At 41.9% G+C, this 14169-nt stretch overlaps 15 non-coding genes across 15 annotated transcripts; all 15 read left to right on the top strand.

Annotated features, from left to right (window-relative positions):
• The first annotated feature begins 551 nt into the window (after nt 1-551).
• Nucleotides 552-658, top strand: LOC118956585. Its single transcript, XR_005046049.1, has one exon. It is a non-coding gene; the product is annotated as a U6 spliceosomal RNA (small nuclear RNA).
• Nucleotides 659-1516: 858 nt separating this feature from the next.
• LOC118956584 lies at nt 1517-1623 on the top strand. Its single transcript, XR_005046048.1, has one exon. It is a non-coding gene; the product is annotated as a U6 spliceosomal RNA (small nuclear RNA).
• An 858-nt stretch (nt 1624-2481) lies between these two features.
• On the top strand, nt 2482-2588 carry LOC118956582. The gene has a single exon (XR_005046046.1). It is a non-coding gene; the product is annotated as a U6 spliceosomal RNA (small nuclear RNA).
• Nucleotides 2589-3446: 858 nt separating this feature from the next.
• LOC118956581 lies at nt 3447-3553 on the top strand. Its single transcript, XR_005046045.1, has one exon. It is a non-coding gene; the product is annotated as a U6 spliceosomal RNA (small nuclear RNA).
• Nucleotides 3554-4411: 858 nt separating this feature from the next.
• On the top strand, nt 4412-4518 carry LOC118956580. Its single transcript, XR_005046044.1, has one exon. It is a non-coding gene; the product is annotated as a U6 spliceosomal RNA (small nuclear RNA).
• An 858-nt stretch (nt 4519-5376) lies between these two features.
• Nucleotides 5377-5483, top strand: LOC118956579. Its single transcript, XR_005046043.1, has one exon. It is a non-coding gene; the product is annotated as a U6 spliceosomal RNA (small nuclear RNA).
• Nucleotides 5484-6341: 858 nt separating this feature from the next.
• On the top strand, nt 6342-6448 carry LOC118956578. Its single transcript, XR_005046042.1, has one exon. It is a non-coding gene; the product is annotated as a U6 spliceosomal RNA (small nuclear RNA).
• Nucleotides 6449-7306: 858 nt separating this feature from the next.
• Nucleotides 7307-7413, top strand: LOC118956577. The gene has a single exon (XR_005046041.1). It is a non-coding gene; the product is annotated as a U6 spliceosomal RNA (small nuclear RNA).
• An 858-nt stretch (nt 7414-8271) lies between these two features.
• Nucleotides 8272-8378, top strand: LOC118956576. Its single transcript, XR_005046040.1, has one exon. It is a non-coding gene; the product is annotated as a U6 spliceosomal RNA (small nuclear RNA).
• An 858-nt stretch (nt 8379-9236) lies between these two features.
• On the top strand, nt 9237-9343 carry LOC118956575. Its single transcript, XR_005046039.1, has one exon. It is a non-coding gene; the product is annotated as a U6 spliceosomal RNA (small nuclear RNA).
• Nucleotides 9344-10201: 858 nt separating this feature from the next.
• On the top strand, nt 10202-10308 carry LOC118956574. The gene has a single exon (XR_005046038.1). It is a non-coding gene; the product is annotated as a U6 spliceosomal RNA (small nuclear RNA).
• An 858-nt stretch (nt 10309-11166) lies between these two features.
• LOC118956573 lies at nt 11167-11273 on the top strand. The gene has a single exon (XR_005046037.1). It is a non-coding gene; the product is annotated as a U6 spliceosomal RNA (small nuclear RNA).
• Nucleotides 11274-12131: 858 nt separating this feature from the next.
• Nucleotides 12132-12238, top strand: LOC118956571. The gene has a single exon (XR_005046035.1). It is a non-coding gene; the product is annotated as a U6 spliceosomal RNA (small nuclear RNA).
• An 858-nt stretch (nt 12239-13096) lies between these two features.
• LOC118956547 lies at nt 13097-13203 on the top strand. The gene has a single exon (XR_005046011.1). It is a non-coding gene; the product is annotated as a U6 spliceosomal RNA (small nuclear RNA).
• An 858-nt stretch (nt 13204-14061) lies between these two features.
• LOC118956570 lies at nt 14062-14168 on the top strand. Its single transcript, XR_005046034.1, has one exon. It is a non-coding gene; the product is annotated as a U6 spliceosomal RNA (small nuclear RNA).
• The last annotated feature ends 1 nt before the right edge of the window (nt 14169 follows it).

The following is a 14169-nucleotide window of genomic DNA, read 5'->3' as shown; positions in this document are numbered from 1 at the left end:
GAGTGAGACAAGGTTGCACTCTGAGTCCAACTTTATTCAATATCTACAAATGAATTGGAGAGAGACTTGTGTTCAATTTTAGTCCAGTTGTATTAAACATAACAAACTTGAATGTCACAACATTTTAAACAGACATCAAAGTCAGACTCAGACTCAAACTCTCTCCCTCTACTAATTGGGGAGTTAGTTATAAGTATCCTTGGCCAGGCCATGTTGCAGAAAACGGGGGAAGGGTGGGAAGTGGTCGGGGCAGGGGAACAAAGACTTGGGGAGGAGCAACTAAAAGCAGCAGGTGAGGGAGGGGTTACAGACCAAGAGTCCTGAATCATAAAAGGCTTTGTTTTTAAACTACATTTTAGTCTAAGATCAATCTTGAAAAAAATCTAAAGTCAATTCTATTTCAAGTTCTACATCTCCAAATAAAGTTTAAACATCACAGCAATATTCTAGGGGTGGTTTTTGAGGGTCTGAACTCTGTTTGACCCCAACCCTGACCAGAACCTTCAGAGAGGTTGTGATCTATATATGAGGGCCTCTCATAGCTTTGTATTGTGCTCGCTTTGGCAGCACATATACTAAAATTGGATCGATACAGAGAAGATTAGCATGGCCCCTGCGAAAGGATGACACGCAAATCCGTGAAGCGCTCCTTATTTTCCTCACACGTCGAGACACAGAGAAATTGGAACCAAACAGAGAAGATTGGGCGGTAGTGACCCGGGGAGAATAAATTGTCCATTCCCCTCAGTCTAGTCTAAGGAGGAGGGGAAATGCTGGATGAGAGAAGCTCAGTCTACAGTAGAATGACAGGAACATTTGTGAAGACTTCCTTAATTTTGAAATGGGGAGTGAGACAAGGTTGCAGCCTGAGACCAACTTTATTCAACATGTAGACAAATAATTGGCGAGTTAGGCACGGTTGCAGTCTGAGTTCAACTTTATTCAAAGTTTAAAAATGAATTGGGGAGTGAGACAAGGTTGCACTCTGAGTCCAACTTTATTCAATATCTACAAATGAATTGGAGAGAGACTTGTGTTCAATTTTAGTCCAGTTGTATTAAACATAACAAACTTGAATGTCACAACATTTTAAACAGACATCAAAGTCAGACTCAGACTCAAACTCTCTCCCTCTACTAATTGGGGAGTTAGTTATAAGTATCCTTGGCCAGGCCATGTTGCAGAAAACGGGGGAAGGGTGGGAAGTGGTCGGGGCAGGGGAACAAAGACTTGGGGAGGAGCAACTAAAAGCAGCAGGTGAGGGAGGGGTTACAGACCAAGAGTCCTGAATCATAAAAGGCTTTGTTTTTAAACTACATTTTAGTCTAAGATCAATCTTGAAAAAAATCTAAAGTCAATTCTATTTCAAGTTCTACATCTCCAAATAAAGTTTAAACATCACAGCAATATTCTAGGGGTGGTTTTTGAGGGTCTGAACTCTGTTTGACCCCAACCCTGACCAGAACCTTCAGAGAGGTTGTGATCTATATATGAGGGCCTCTCATAGCTTTGTATTGTGCTCGCTTTGGCAGCACATATACTAAAATTGGATCGATACAGAGAAGATTAGCATGGCCCCTGCGAAAGGATGACACGCAAATCCGTGAAGCGCTCCTTATTTTCCTCACACGTCGAGACACAGAGAAATTGGAACCAAACAGAGAAGATTGGGCGGTAGTGACCCGGGGAGAATAAATTGTCCATTCCCCTCAGTCTAGTCTAAGGAGGAGGGGAAATGCTGGATGAGAGAAGCTCAGTCTACAGTAGAATGACAGGAACATTTGTGAAGACTTCCTTAATTTTGAAATGGGGAGTGAGACAAGGTTGCAGCCTGAGACCAACTTTATTCAACATGTAGACAAATAATTGGCGAGTTAGGCACGGTTGCAGTCTGAGTTCAACTTTATTCAAAGTTTAAAAATGAATTGGGGAGTGAGACAAGGTTGCACTCTGAGTCCAACTTTATTCAATATCTACAAATGAATTGGAGAGAGACTTGTGTTCAATTTTAGTCCAGTTGTATTAAACATAACAAACTTGAATGTCACAACATTTTAAACAGACATCAAAGTCAGACTCAGACTCAAACTCTCTCCCTCTACTAATTGGGGAGTTAGTTATAAGTATCCTTGGCCAGGCCATGTTGCAGAAAACGGGGGAAGGGTGGGAAGTGGTCGGGGCAGGGGAACAAAGACTTGGGGAGGAGCAACTAAAAGCAGCAGGTGAGGGAGGGGTTACAGACCAAGAGTCCTGAATCATAAAAGGCTTTGTTTTTAAACTACATTTTAGTCTAAGATCAATCTTGAAAAAAATCTAAAGTCAATTCTATTTCAAGTTCTACATCTCCAAATAAAGTTTAAACATCACAGCAATATTCTAGGGGTGGTTTTTGAGGGTCTGAACTCTGTTTGACCCCAACCCTGACCAGAACCTTCAGAGAGGTTGTGATCTATATATGAGGGCCTCTCATAGCTTTGTATTGTGCTCGCTTTGGCAGCACATATACTAAAATTGGATCGATACAGAGAAGATTAGCATGGCCCCTGCGAAAGGATGACACGCAAATCCGTGAAGCGCTCCTTATTTTCCTCACACGTCGAGACACAGAGAAATTGGAACCAAACAGAGAAGATTGGGCGGTAGTGACCCGGGGAGAATAAATTGTCCATTCCCCTCAGTCTAGTCTAAGGAGGAGGGGAAATGCTGGATGAGAGAAGCTCAGTCTACAGTAGAATGACAGGAACATTTGTGAAGACTTCCTTAATTTTGAAATGGGGAGTGAGACAAGGTTGCAGCCTGAGACCAACTTTATTCAACATGTAGACAAATAATTGGCGAGTTAGGCACGGTTGCAGTCTGAGTTCAACTTTATTCAAAGTTTAAAAATGAATTGGGGAGTGAGACAAGGTTGCACTCTGAGTCCAACTTTATTCAATATCTACAAATGAATTGGAGAGAGACTTGTGTTCAATTTTAGTCCAGTTGTATTAAACATAACAAACTTGAATGTCACAACATTTTAAACAGACATCAAAGTCAGACTCAGACTCAAACTCTCTCCCTCTACTAATTGGGGAGTTAGTTATAAGTATCCTTGGCCAGGCCATGTTGCAGAAAACGGGGGAAGGGTGGGAAGTGGTCGGGGCAGGGGAACAAAGACTTGGGGAGGAGCAACTAAAAGCAGCAGGTGAGGGAGGGGTTACAGACCAAGAGTCCTGAATCATAAAAGGCTTTGTTTTTAAACTACATTTTAGTCTAAGATCAATCTTGAAAAAAATCTAAAGTCAATTCTATTTCAAGTTCTACATCTCCAAATAAAGTTTAAACATCACAGCAATATTCTAGGGGTGGTTTTTGAGGGTCTGAACTCTGTTTGACCCCAACCCTGACCAGAACCTTCAGAGAGGTTGTGATCTATATATGAGGGCCTCTCATAGCTTTGTATTGTGCTCGCTTTGGCAGCACATATACTAAAATTGGATCGATACAGAGAAGATTAGCATGGCCCCTGCGAAAGGATGACACGCAAATCCGTGAAGCGCTCCTTATTTTCCTCACACGTCGAGACACAGAGAAATTGGAACCAAACAGAGAAGATTGGGCGGTAGTGACCCGGGGAGAATAAATTGTCCATTCCCCTCAGTCTAGTCTAAGGAGGAGGGGAAATGCTGGATGAGAGAAGCTCAGTCTACAGTAGAATGACAGGAACATTTGTGAAGACTTCCTTAATTTTGAAATGGGGAGTGAGACAAGGTTGCAGCCTGAGACCAACTTTATTCAACATGTAGACAAATAATTGGCGAGTTAGGCACGGTTGCAGTCTGAGTTCAACTTTATTCAAAGTTTAAAAATGAATTGGGGAGTGAGACAAGGTTGCACTCTGAGTCCAACTTTATTCAATATCTACAAATGAATTGGAGAGAGACTTGTGTTCAATTTTAGTCCAGTTGTATTAAACATAACAAACTTGAATGTCACAACATTTTAAACAGACATCAAAGTCAGACTCAGACTCAAACTCTCTCCCTCTACTAATTGGGGAGTTAGTTATAAGTATCCTTGGCCAGGCCATGTTGCAGAAAACGGGGGAAGGGTGGGAAGTGGTCGGGGCAGGGGAACAAAGACTTGGGGAGGAGCAACTAAAAGCAGCAGGTGAGGGAGGGGTTACAGACCAAGAGTCCTGAATCATAAAAGGCTTTGTTTTTAAACTACATTTTAGTCTAAGATCAATCTTGAAAAAAATCTAAAGTCAATTCTATTTCAAGTTCTACATCTCCAAATAAAGTTTAAACATCACAGCAATATTCTAGGGGTGGTTTTTGAGGGTCTGAACTCTGTTTGACCCCAACCCTGACCAGAACCTTCAGAGAGGTTGTGATCTATATATGAGGGCCTCTCATAGCTTTGTATTGTGCTCGCTTTGGCAGCACATATACTAAAATTGGATCGATACAGAGAAGATTAGCATGGCCCCTGCGAAAGGATGACACGCAAATCCGTGAAGCGCTCCTTATTTTCCTCACACGTCGAGACACAGAGAAATTGGAACCAAACAGAGAAGATTGGGCGGTAGTGACCCGGGGAGAATAAATTGTCCATTCCCCTCAGTCTAGTCTAAGGAGGAGGGGAAATGCTGGATGAGAGAAGCTCAGTCTACAGTAGAATGACAGGAACATTTGTGAAGACTTCCTTAATTTTGAAATGGGGAGTGAGACAAGGTTGCAGCCTGAGACCAACTTTATTCAACATGTAGACAAATAATTGGCGAGTTAGGCACGGTTGCAGTCTGAGTTCAACTTTATTCAAAGTTTAAAAATGAATTGGGGAGTGAGACAAGGTTGCACTCTGAGTCCAACTTTATTCAATATCTACAAATGAATTGGAGAGAGACTTGTGTTCAATTTTAGTCCAGTTGTATTAAACATAACAAACTTGAATGTCACAACATTTTAAACAGACATCAAAGTCAGACTCAGACTCAAACTCTCTCCCTCTACTAATTGGGGAGTTAGTTATAAGTATCCTTGGCCAGGCCATGTTGCAGAAAACGGGGGAAGGGTGGGAAGTGGTCGGGGCAGGGGAACAAAGACTTGGGGAGGAGCAACTAAAAGCAGCAGGTGAGGGAGGGGTTACAGACCAAGAGTCCTGAATCATAAAAGGCTTTGTTTTTAAACTACATTTTAGTCTAAGATCAATCTTGAAAAAAATCTAAAGTCAATTCTATTTCAAGTTCTACATCTCCAAATAAAGTTTAAACATCACAGCAATATTCTAGGGGTGGTTTTTGAGGGTCTGAACTCTGTTTGACCCCAACCATGACCAGAACCTTCAGAGAGGTTGTGATCTATATATGAGGGCCTCTCATAGCTTTGTATTGTGCTCGCTTTGGCAGCACATATACTAAAATTGGATCGATACAGAGAAGATTAGCATGGCCCCTGCGAAAGGATGACACGCAAATCCGTGAAGCGCTCCTTATTTTCCTCACACGTCGAGACACAGAGAAATTGGAACCAAACAGAGAAGATTGGGCGGTAGTGACCCGGGGAGAATAAATTGTCCATTCCCCTCAGTCTAGTCTAAGGAGGAGGGGAAATGCTGGATGAGAGAAGCTCAGTCTACAGTAGAATGACAGGAACATTTGTGAAGACTTCCTTAATTTTGAAATGGGGAGTGAGACAAGGTTGCAGCCTGAGACCAACTTTATTCAACATGTAGACAAATAATTGGCGAGTTAGGCACGGTTGCAGTCTGAGTTCAACTTTATTCAAAGTTTAAAAATGAATTGGGGAGTGAGACAAGGTTGCACTCTGAGTCCAACTTTATTCAATATCTACAAATGAATTGGAGAGAGACTTGTGTTCAATTTTAGTCCAGTTGTATTAAACATAACAAACTTGAATGTCACAACATTTTAAACAGACATCAAAGTCAGACTCAGACTCAAACTCTCTCCCTCTACTAATTGGGGAGTTAGTTATAAGTATCCTTGGCCAGGCCATGTTGCAGAAAACGGGGGAAGGGTGGGAAGTGGTCGGGGCAGGGGAACAAAGACTTGGGGAGGAGCAACTAAAAGCAGCAGGTGAGGGAGGGGTTACAGACCAAGAGTCCTGAATCATAAAAGGCTTTGTTTTTAAACTACATTTTAGTCTAAGATCAATCTTGAAAAAAATCTAAAGTCAATTCTATTTCAAGTTCTACATCTCCAAATAAAGTTTAAACATCACAGCAATATTCTAGGGGTGGTTTTTGAGGGTCTGAACTCTGTTTGACCCCAACCCTGACCAGAACCTTCAGAGAGGTTGTGATCTATATATGAGGGCCTCTCATAGCTTTGTATTGTGCTCGCTTTGGCAGCACATATACTAAAATTGGATCGATACAGAGAAGATTAGCATGGCCCCTGCGAAAGGATGACACGCAAATCCGTGAAGCGCTCCTTATTTTCCTCACACGTCGAGACACAGAGAAATTGGAACCAAACAGAGAAGATTGGGCGGTAGTGACCCGGGGAGAATAAATTGTCCATTCCCCTCAGTCTAGTCTAAGGAGGAGGGGAAATGCTGGATGAGAGAAGCTCAGTCTACAGTAGAATGACAGGAACATTTGTGAAGACTTCCTTAATTTTGAAATGGGGAGTGAGACAAGGTTGCAGCCTGAGACCAACTTTATTCAACATGTAGACAAATAATTGGCGAGTTAGGCACGGTTGCAGTCTGAGTTCAACTTTATTCAAAGTTTAAAAATGAATTGGGGAGTGAGACAAGGTTGCACTCTGAGTCCAACTTTATTCAATATCTACAAATGAATTGGAGAGAGACTTGTGTTCAATTTTAGTCCAGTTGTATTAAACATAACAAACTTGAATGTCACAACATTTTAAACAGACATCAAAGTCAGACTCAGACTCAAACTCTCTCCCTCTACTAATTGGGGAGTTAGTTATAAGTATCCTTGGCCAGGCCATGTTGCAGAAAACGGGGGAAGGGTGGGAAGTGGTCAGGGCAGGGGAACAAAGACTTGGGGAGGAGCAACTAAAAGCAGCAGGTGAGGGAGGGGTTACAGACCAAGAGTCCTGAATCATAAAAGGCTTTGTTTTTAAACTACATTTTAGTCTAAGATCAATCTTGAAAAAAATCTAAAGTCAATTCTATTTCAAGTTCTACATCTCCAAATAAAGTTTAAACATCACAGCAATATTCTAGGGGTGGTTTTTGAGGGTCTGAACTCTGTTTGACCCCAACCCTGACCAGAACCTTCAGAGAGGTTGTGATCTATATATGAGGGCCTCTCATAGCTTTGTATTGTGCTCGCTTTGGCAGCACATATACTAAAATTGGATCGATACAGAGAAGATTAGCATGGCCCCTGCGAAAGGATGACACGCAAATCCGTGAAGCGCTCCTTATTTTCCTCACACGTCGAGACACAGAGAAATTGGAACCAAACAGAGAAGATTGGGCGGTAGTGACCCGGGGAGAATAAATTGTCCATTCCCCTCAGTCTAGTCTAAGGAGGAGGGGAAATGCTGGATGAGAGAAGCTCAGTCTACAGTAGAATGACAGGAACATTTGTGAAGACTTCCTTAATTTTGAAATGGGGAGTGAGACAAGGTTGCAGCCTGAGACCAACTTTATTCAACATGTAGACAAATAATTGGCGAGTTAGGCACGGTTGCAGTCTGAGTTCAACTTTATTCAAAGTTTAAAAATGAATTGGGGAGTGAGACAAGGTTGCACTCTGAGTCCAACTTTATTCAATATCTACAAATGAATTGGAGAGAGACTTGTGTTCAATTTTAGTCCAGTTGTATTAAACATAACAAACTTGAATGTCACAACATTTTAAACAGACATCAAAGTCAGACTCAGACTCAAACTCTCTCCCTCTACTAATTGGGGAGTTAGTTATAAGTATCCTTGGCCAGGCCATGTTGCAGAAAACGGGGGAAGGGTGGGAAGTGGTCGGGGCAGGGGAACAAAGACTTGGGGAGGAGCAACTAAAAGCAGCAGGTGAGGGAGGGGTTACAGACCAAGAGTCCTGAATCATAAAAGGCTTTGTTTTTAAACTACATTTTAGTCTAAGATCAATCTTGAAAAAAATCTAAAGTCAATTCTATTTCAAGTTCTACATCTCCAAATAAAGTTTAAACATCACAGCAATATTCTAGGGGTGGTTTTTGAGGGTCTGAACTCTGTTTGACCCCAACCCTGACCAGAACCTTCAGAGAGGTTGTGATCTATATATGAGGGCCTCTCATAGCTTTGTATTGTGCTCGCTTTGGCAGCACATATACTAAAATTGGATCGATACAGAGAAGATTAGCATGGCCCCTGCGAAAGGATGACACGCAAATCCGTGAAGCGCTCCTTATTTTCCTCACACGTCGAGACACAGAGAAATTGGAACCAAACAGAGAAGATTGGGCGGTAGTGACCCGGGGAGAATAAATTGTCCATTCCCCTCAGTCTAGTCTAAGGAGGAGGGGAAATGCTGGATGAGAGAAGCTCAGTCTACAGTAGAATGACAGGAACATTTGTGAAGACTTCCTTAATTTTGAAATGGGGAGTGAGACAAGGTTGCAGCCTGAGACCAACTTTATTCAACATGTAGACAAATAATTGGCGAGTTAGGCACGGTTGCAGTCTGAGTTCAACTTTATTCAAAGTTTAAAAATGAATTGGGGAGTGAGACAAGGTTGCACTCTGAGTCCAACTTTATTCAATATCTACAAATGAATTGGAGAGAGACTTGTGTTCAATTTTAGTCCAGTTGTATTAAACATAACAAACTTGAATGTCACAACATTTTAAACAGACATCAAAGTCAGACTCAGACTCAAACTCTCTCCCTCTACTAATTGGGGAGTTAGTTATAAGTATCCTTGGCCAGGCCATGTTGCAGAAAACGGGGGAAGGGTGGGAAGTGGTCGGGGCAGGGGAACAAAGACTTGGGGAGGAGCAACTAAAAGCAGCAGGTGAGGGAGGGGTTACAGACCAAGAGTCCTGAATCATAAAAGGCTTTGTTTTTAAACTACATTTTAGTCTAAGATCAATCTTGAAAAAAATCTAAAGTCAATTCTATTTCAAGTTCTACATCTCCAAATAAAGTTTAAACATCACAGCAATATTCTAGGGGTGGTTTTTGAGGGTCTGAACTCTGTTTGACCCCAACCCTGACCAGAACCTTCAGAGAGGTTGTGATCTATATATGAGGGCCTCTCATAGCTTTGTATTGTGCTCGCTTTGGCAGCACATATACTAAAATTGGATCGATACAGAGAAGATTAGCATGGCCCCTGCGAAAGGATGACACGCAAATCCGTGAAGCGCTCCTTATTTTCCTCACACGTCGAGACACAGAGAAATTGGAACCAAACAGAGAAGATTGGGCGGTAGTGACCCGGGGAGAATAAATTGTCCATTCCCCTCAGTCTAGTCTAAGGAGGAGGGGAAATGCTGGATGAGAGAAGCTCAGTCTACAGTAGAATGACAGGAACATTTGTGAAGACTTCCTTAATTTTGAAATGGGGAGTGAGACAAGGTTGCAGCCTGAGACCAACTTTATTCAACATGTAGACAAATAATTGGCGAGTTAGGCACGGTTGCAGTCTGAGTTCAACTTTATTCAAAGTTTAAAAATGAATTGGGGAGTGAGACAAGGTTGCACTCTGAGTCCAACTTTATTCAATATCTACAAATGAATTGGAGAGAGACTTGTGTTCAATTTTAGTCCAGTTGTATTAAACATAACAAACTTGAATGTCACAACATTTTAAACAGACATCAAAGTCAGACTCAGACTCAAACTCTCTCCCTCTACTAATTGGGGAGTTAGTTATAAGTATCCTTGGCCAGGCCATGTTGCAGAAAACGGGGGAAGGGTGGGAAGTGGTCGGGGCAGGGGAACAAAGACTTGGGGAGGAGCAACTAAAAGCAGCAGGTGAGGGAGGGGTTACAGACCAAGAGTCCTGAATCATAAAAGGCTTTGTTTTTAAACTACATTTTAGTCTAAGATCAATCTTGAAAAAAATCTAAAGTCAATTCTATTTCAAGTTCTACATCTCCAAATAAAGTTTAAACATCACAGCAATATTCTAGGGGTGGTTTTTGAGGGTCTGAACTCTGTTTGACCCCAACCCTGACCAGAACCTTCAGAGAGGTTGTGATCTATATATGAGGGCCTCTCATAGCTTTGTATTGTGCTCGCTTTGGCAGCACATATACTAAAATTGGATCGATACAGAGAAGATTAGCATGGCCCCTGCGAAAGGATGACACGCAAATCCGTGAAGCGCTCCTTATTTTCCTCACACGTCGAGACACAGAGAAATTGGAACCAAACAGAGAAGATTGGGCGGTAGTGACCCGGGGAGAATAAATTGTCCATTCCCCTCAGTCTAGTCTAAGGAGGAGGGGAAATGCTGGATGAGAGAAGCTCAGTCTACAGTAGAATGACAGGAACATTTGTGAAGACTTCCTTAATTTTGAAATGGGGAGTGAGACAAGGTTGCAGCCTGAGACCAACTTTATTCAACATGTAGACAAATAATTGGCGAGTTAGGCACGGTTGCAGTCTGAGTTCAACTTTATTCAAAGTTTAAAAATGAATTGGGGAGTGAGACAAGGTTGCACTCTGAGTCCAACTTTATTCAATATCTACAAATGAATTGGAGAGAGACTTGTGTTCAATTTTAGTCCAGTTGTATTAAACATAACAAACTTGAATGTCACAACATTTTAAACAGACATCAAAGTCAGACTCAGACTCAAACTCTCTCCCTCTACTAATTGGGGAGTTAGTTATAAGTATCCTTGGCCAGGCCATGTTGCAGAAAACGGGGGAAGGGTGGGAAGTGGTCGGGGCAGGGGAACAAAGACTTGGGGAGGAGCAACTAAAAGCAGCAGGTGAGGGAGGGGTTACAGACCAAGAGTCCTGAATCATAAAAGGCTTTGTTTTTAAACTACATTTTAGTCTAAGATCAATCTTGAAAAAAATCTAAAGTCAATTCTATTTCAAGTTCTACATCTCCAAATAAAGTTTAAACATCACAGCAATATTCTAGGGGTGGTTTTTGAGGGTCTGAACTCTGTTTGACCCCAACCCTGACCAGAACCTTCAGAGAGGTTGTGATCTATATATGAGGGCCTCTCATAGCTTTGTATTGTGCTCGCTTTGGCAGCACATATACTAAAATTGGATCGATACAGAGAAGATTAGCATGGCCCCTGCGAAAGGATGACACGCAAATCCGTGAAGCGCTCCTTATTTTCCTCACACGTCGAGACACAGAGAAATTGGAACCAAACAGAGAAGATTGGGCGGTAGTGACCCGGGGAGAATAAATTGTCCATTCCCCTCAGTCTAGTCTAAGGAGGAGGGGAAATGCTGGATGAGAGAAGCTCAGTCTACAGTAGAATGACAGGAACATTTGTGAAGACTTCCTTAATTTTGAAATGGGGAGTGAGACAAGGTTGCAGCCTGAGACCAACTTTATTCAACATGTAGACAAATAATTGGCGAGTTAGGCACGGTTGCAGTCTGAGTTCAACTTTATTCAAAGTTTAAAAATGAATTGGGGAGTGAGACAAGGTTGCACTCTGAGTCCAACTTTATTCAATATCTACAAATGAATTGGAGAGAGACTTGTGTTCAATTTTAGTCCAGTTGTATTAAACATAACAAACTTGAATGTCACAACATTTTAAACAGACATCAAAGTCAGACTCAGACTCAAACTCTCTCCCTCTACCAATTGGGGAGTTAGTTATAAGTATCCTTGGCCAGGCCATGTTGCAGAAAACGGGGGAAGGGTGGGAAGTGGTCGGGGCAGGGGAACAAAGACTTGGGGAGGAGCAACTAAAAGCAGCAGGTGAGGGAGGGGTTACAGACCAAGAGTCCTGAATCATAAAAGGCTTTGTTTTTAAACTACATTTTAGTCTAAGATCAATCTTGAAAAAAATCTAAAGTCAATTCTATTTCAAGTTCTACATCTCCAAATAAAGTTTAAACATCACAGCAATATTCTAGGGGTGGTTTTTGAGGGTCTGAACTCTGTTTGACCCCAACCCTGACCAGAACCTTCAGAGAGGTTGTGATCTATATATGAGGGCCTCTCATAGCTTTGTATTGTGCTCGCTTTGGCAGCACATATACTAAAATTGGATCGATACAGAGAAGATTAGCATGGCCCCTGCGAAAGGATGACACGCAAATCCGTGAAGCGCTCCTTATTTTCCTCACACGTCGAGACACAGAGAAATTGGAACCAAACAGAGAAGATTGGGCGGTAGTGACCCGGGGAGAATAAATTGTCCATTCCCCTCAGTCTAGTCTAAGGAGGAGGGGAAATGCTGGATGAGAGAAGCTCAGTCTACAGTAGAATGACAGGAACATTTGTGAAGACTTCCTTAATTTTGAAATGGGGAGTGAGACAAGGTTGCAGCCTGAGACCAACTTTATTCAACATGTAGACAAATAATTGGCGAGTTAGGCACGGTTGCAGTCTGAGTTCAACTTTATTCAAAGTTTAAAAATGAATTGGGGAGTGAGACAAGGTTGCACTCTGAGTCCAACTTTATTCAATATCTACAAATGAATTGGAGAGAGACTTGTGTTCAATTTTAGTCCAGTTGTATTAAACATAACAAACTTGAATGTCACAACATTTTAAACAGACATCAAAGTCAGACTCAGACTCAAACTCTCTCCCTCTACTAATTGGGGAGTTAGTTATAAGTATCCTTGGCCAGGCCATGTTTCAGAAAACGGGGGAAGGGTGGGAAGTGGTCGGGGCAGGGGAACAAAGACTTGGGGAGGAGCAACTAAAAGCAGCAGGTGAGGGAGGGGTTACAGACCAAGAGTCCTGAATCATAAAAGGCTTTGTTTTTAAACTACATTTTAGTCTAAGATCAATCTTGAAAAAAATCTAAAGTCAATTCTATTTCAAGTTCTACATCTCCAAATAAAGTTTAAACATCACAGCAATATTCTAGGGGTGGTTTTTGAGGGTCTGAACTCTGTTTGACCCCAACCATGACCAGAACCTTCAGAGAGGTTGTGATCTATATATGAGGGCCTCTCATAGCTTTGTATTGTGCTCGCTTTGGCAGCACATATACTAAAATTGGATCGATGCAGAGAAGATTAGCATGGCCCCTGCGAAAGGATGACACGCAAATCCGTGAAGCGCTCCTTATTTTCCTCACACGTCGAGACACAGAGAAATTGGAACCAAACAGAGAAGATTGGGCGGTAGTGACCCGGGGAGAATAAATTGTCCATTCCCCTCAGTCTAGTCTAAGGAGGAGGGGAAATGCTGGATGAGAGAAGCTCAGTCTACAGTAGAATGACAGGAACATTTGTGAAGACTTCCTTAATTTTGAAATGGGGAGTGAGACAAGGTTGCAGCCTGAGACCAACTTTATTCAACATGTAGACAAATAATTGGCGAGTTAGGCACGGTTGCAGTCTGAGTTCAACTTTATTCAAAGTTTAAAAATGAATTGGGGAGTGAGACAAGGTTGCACTCTGAGTCCAACTTTATTCAATATCTACAAATGAATTGGAGAGAGACTTGTGTTCAATTTTAGTCCAGTTGTATTAAACATAACAAACTTGAATGTCACAACATTTTAAACAGACATCAAAGTCAGACTCAGACTCAAACTCTCTCCCTCTACTAATTGGGGAGTTAGTTATAAGTATCCTTGGCCAGGCCATGTTGCAGAAAACGGGGGAAGGGTGGGAAGTGGTCGGGGCAGGGGAACAAAGACTTGGGGAGGAGCAACTAAAAGCAGCAGGTGAGGGAGGGGTTACAGACCAAGAGTCCTGAATCATAAAAGGCTTTGTTTTTAAACTACATTTTAGTCTAAGATCAATCTTGAAAAAAATCTAAAGTCAATTCTATTTCAAGTTCTACATCTCCAAATAAAGTTTAAACATCACAGCAATATTCTAGGGGTGGTTTTTGAGGGTCTGAACTCTGTTTGACCCCAACCCTGACCAGAACCTTCAGAGAGGTTGTGATCTATATATGAGGGCCTCTCATAGCTTTGTATTGTGCTCGCTTTGGCAGCACATATACTAAAATTGGATCGATACAGAGAAGATTAGCATGGCCCCTGCGAAAGGATGACACGCAAATCCGTGAAGCGCTCCTTATTTTCC

This window comes from Oncorhynchus mykiss, unplaced genomic scaffold, assembly GCF_013265735.2.
Source record: "Oncorhynchus mykiss isolate Arlee unplaced genomic scaffold, USDA_OmykA_1.1 un_scaffold_425, whole genome shotgun sequence".
Lineage (NCBI taxonomy): Eukaryota > Metazoa > Chordata > Actinopteri > Salmoniformes > Salmonidae > Oncorhynchus > Oncorhynchus mykiss.
The sequence above is the reverse complement of the archived record's forward strand: the minus strand, read 5'-3'. Positions and strand labels throughout refer to the sequence as shown.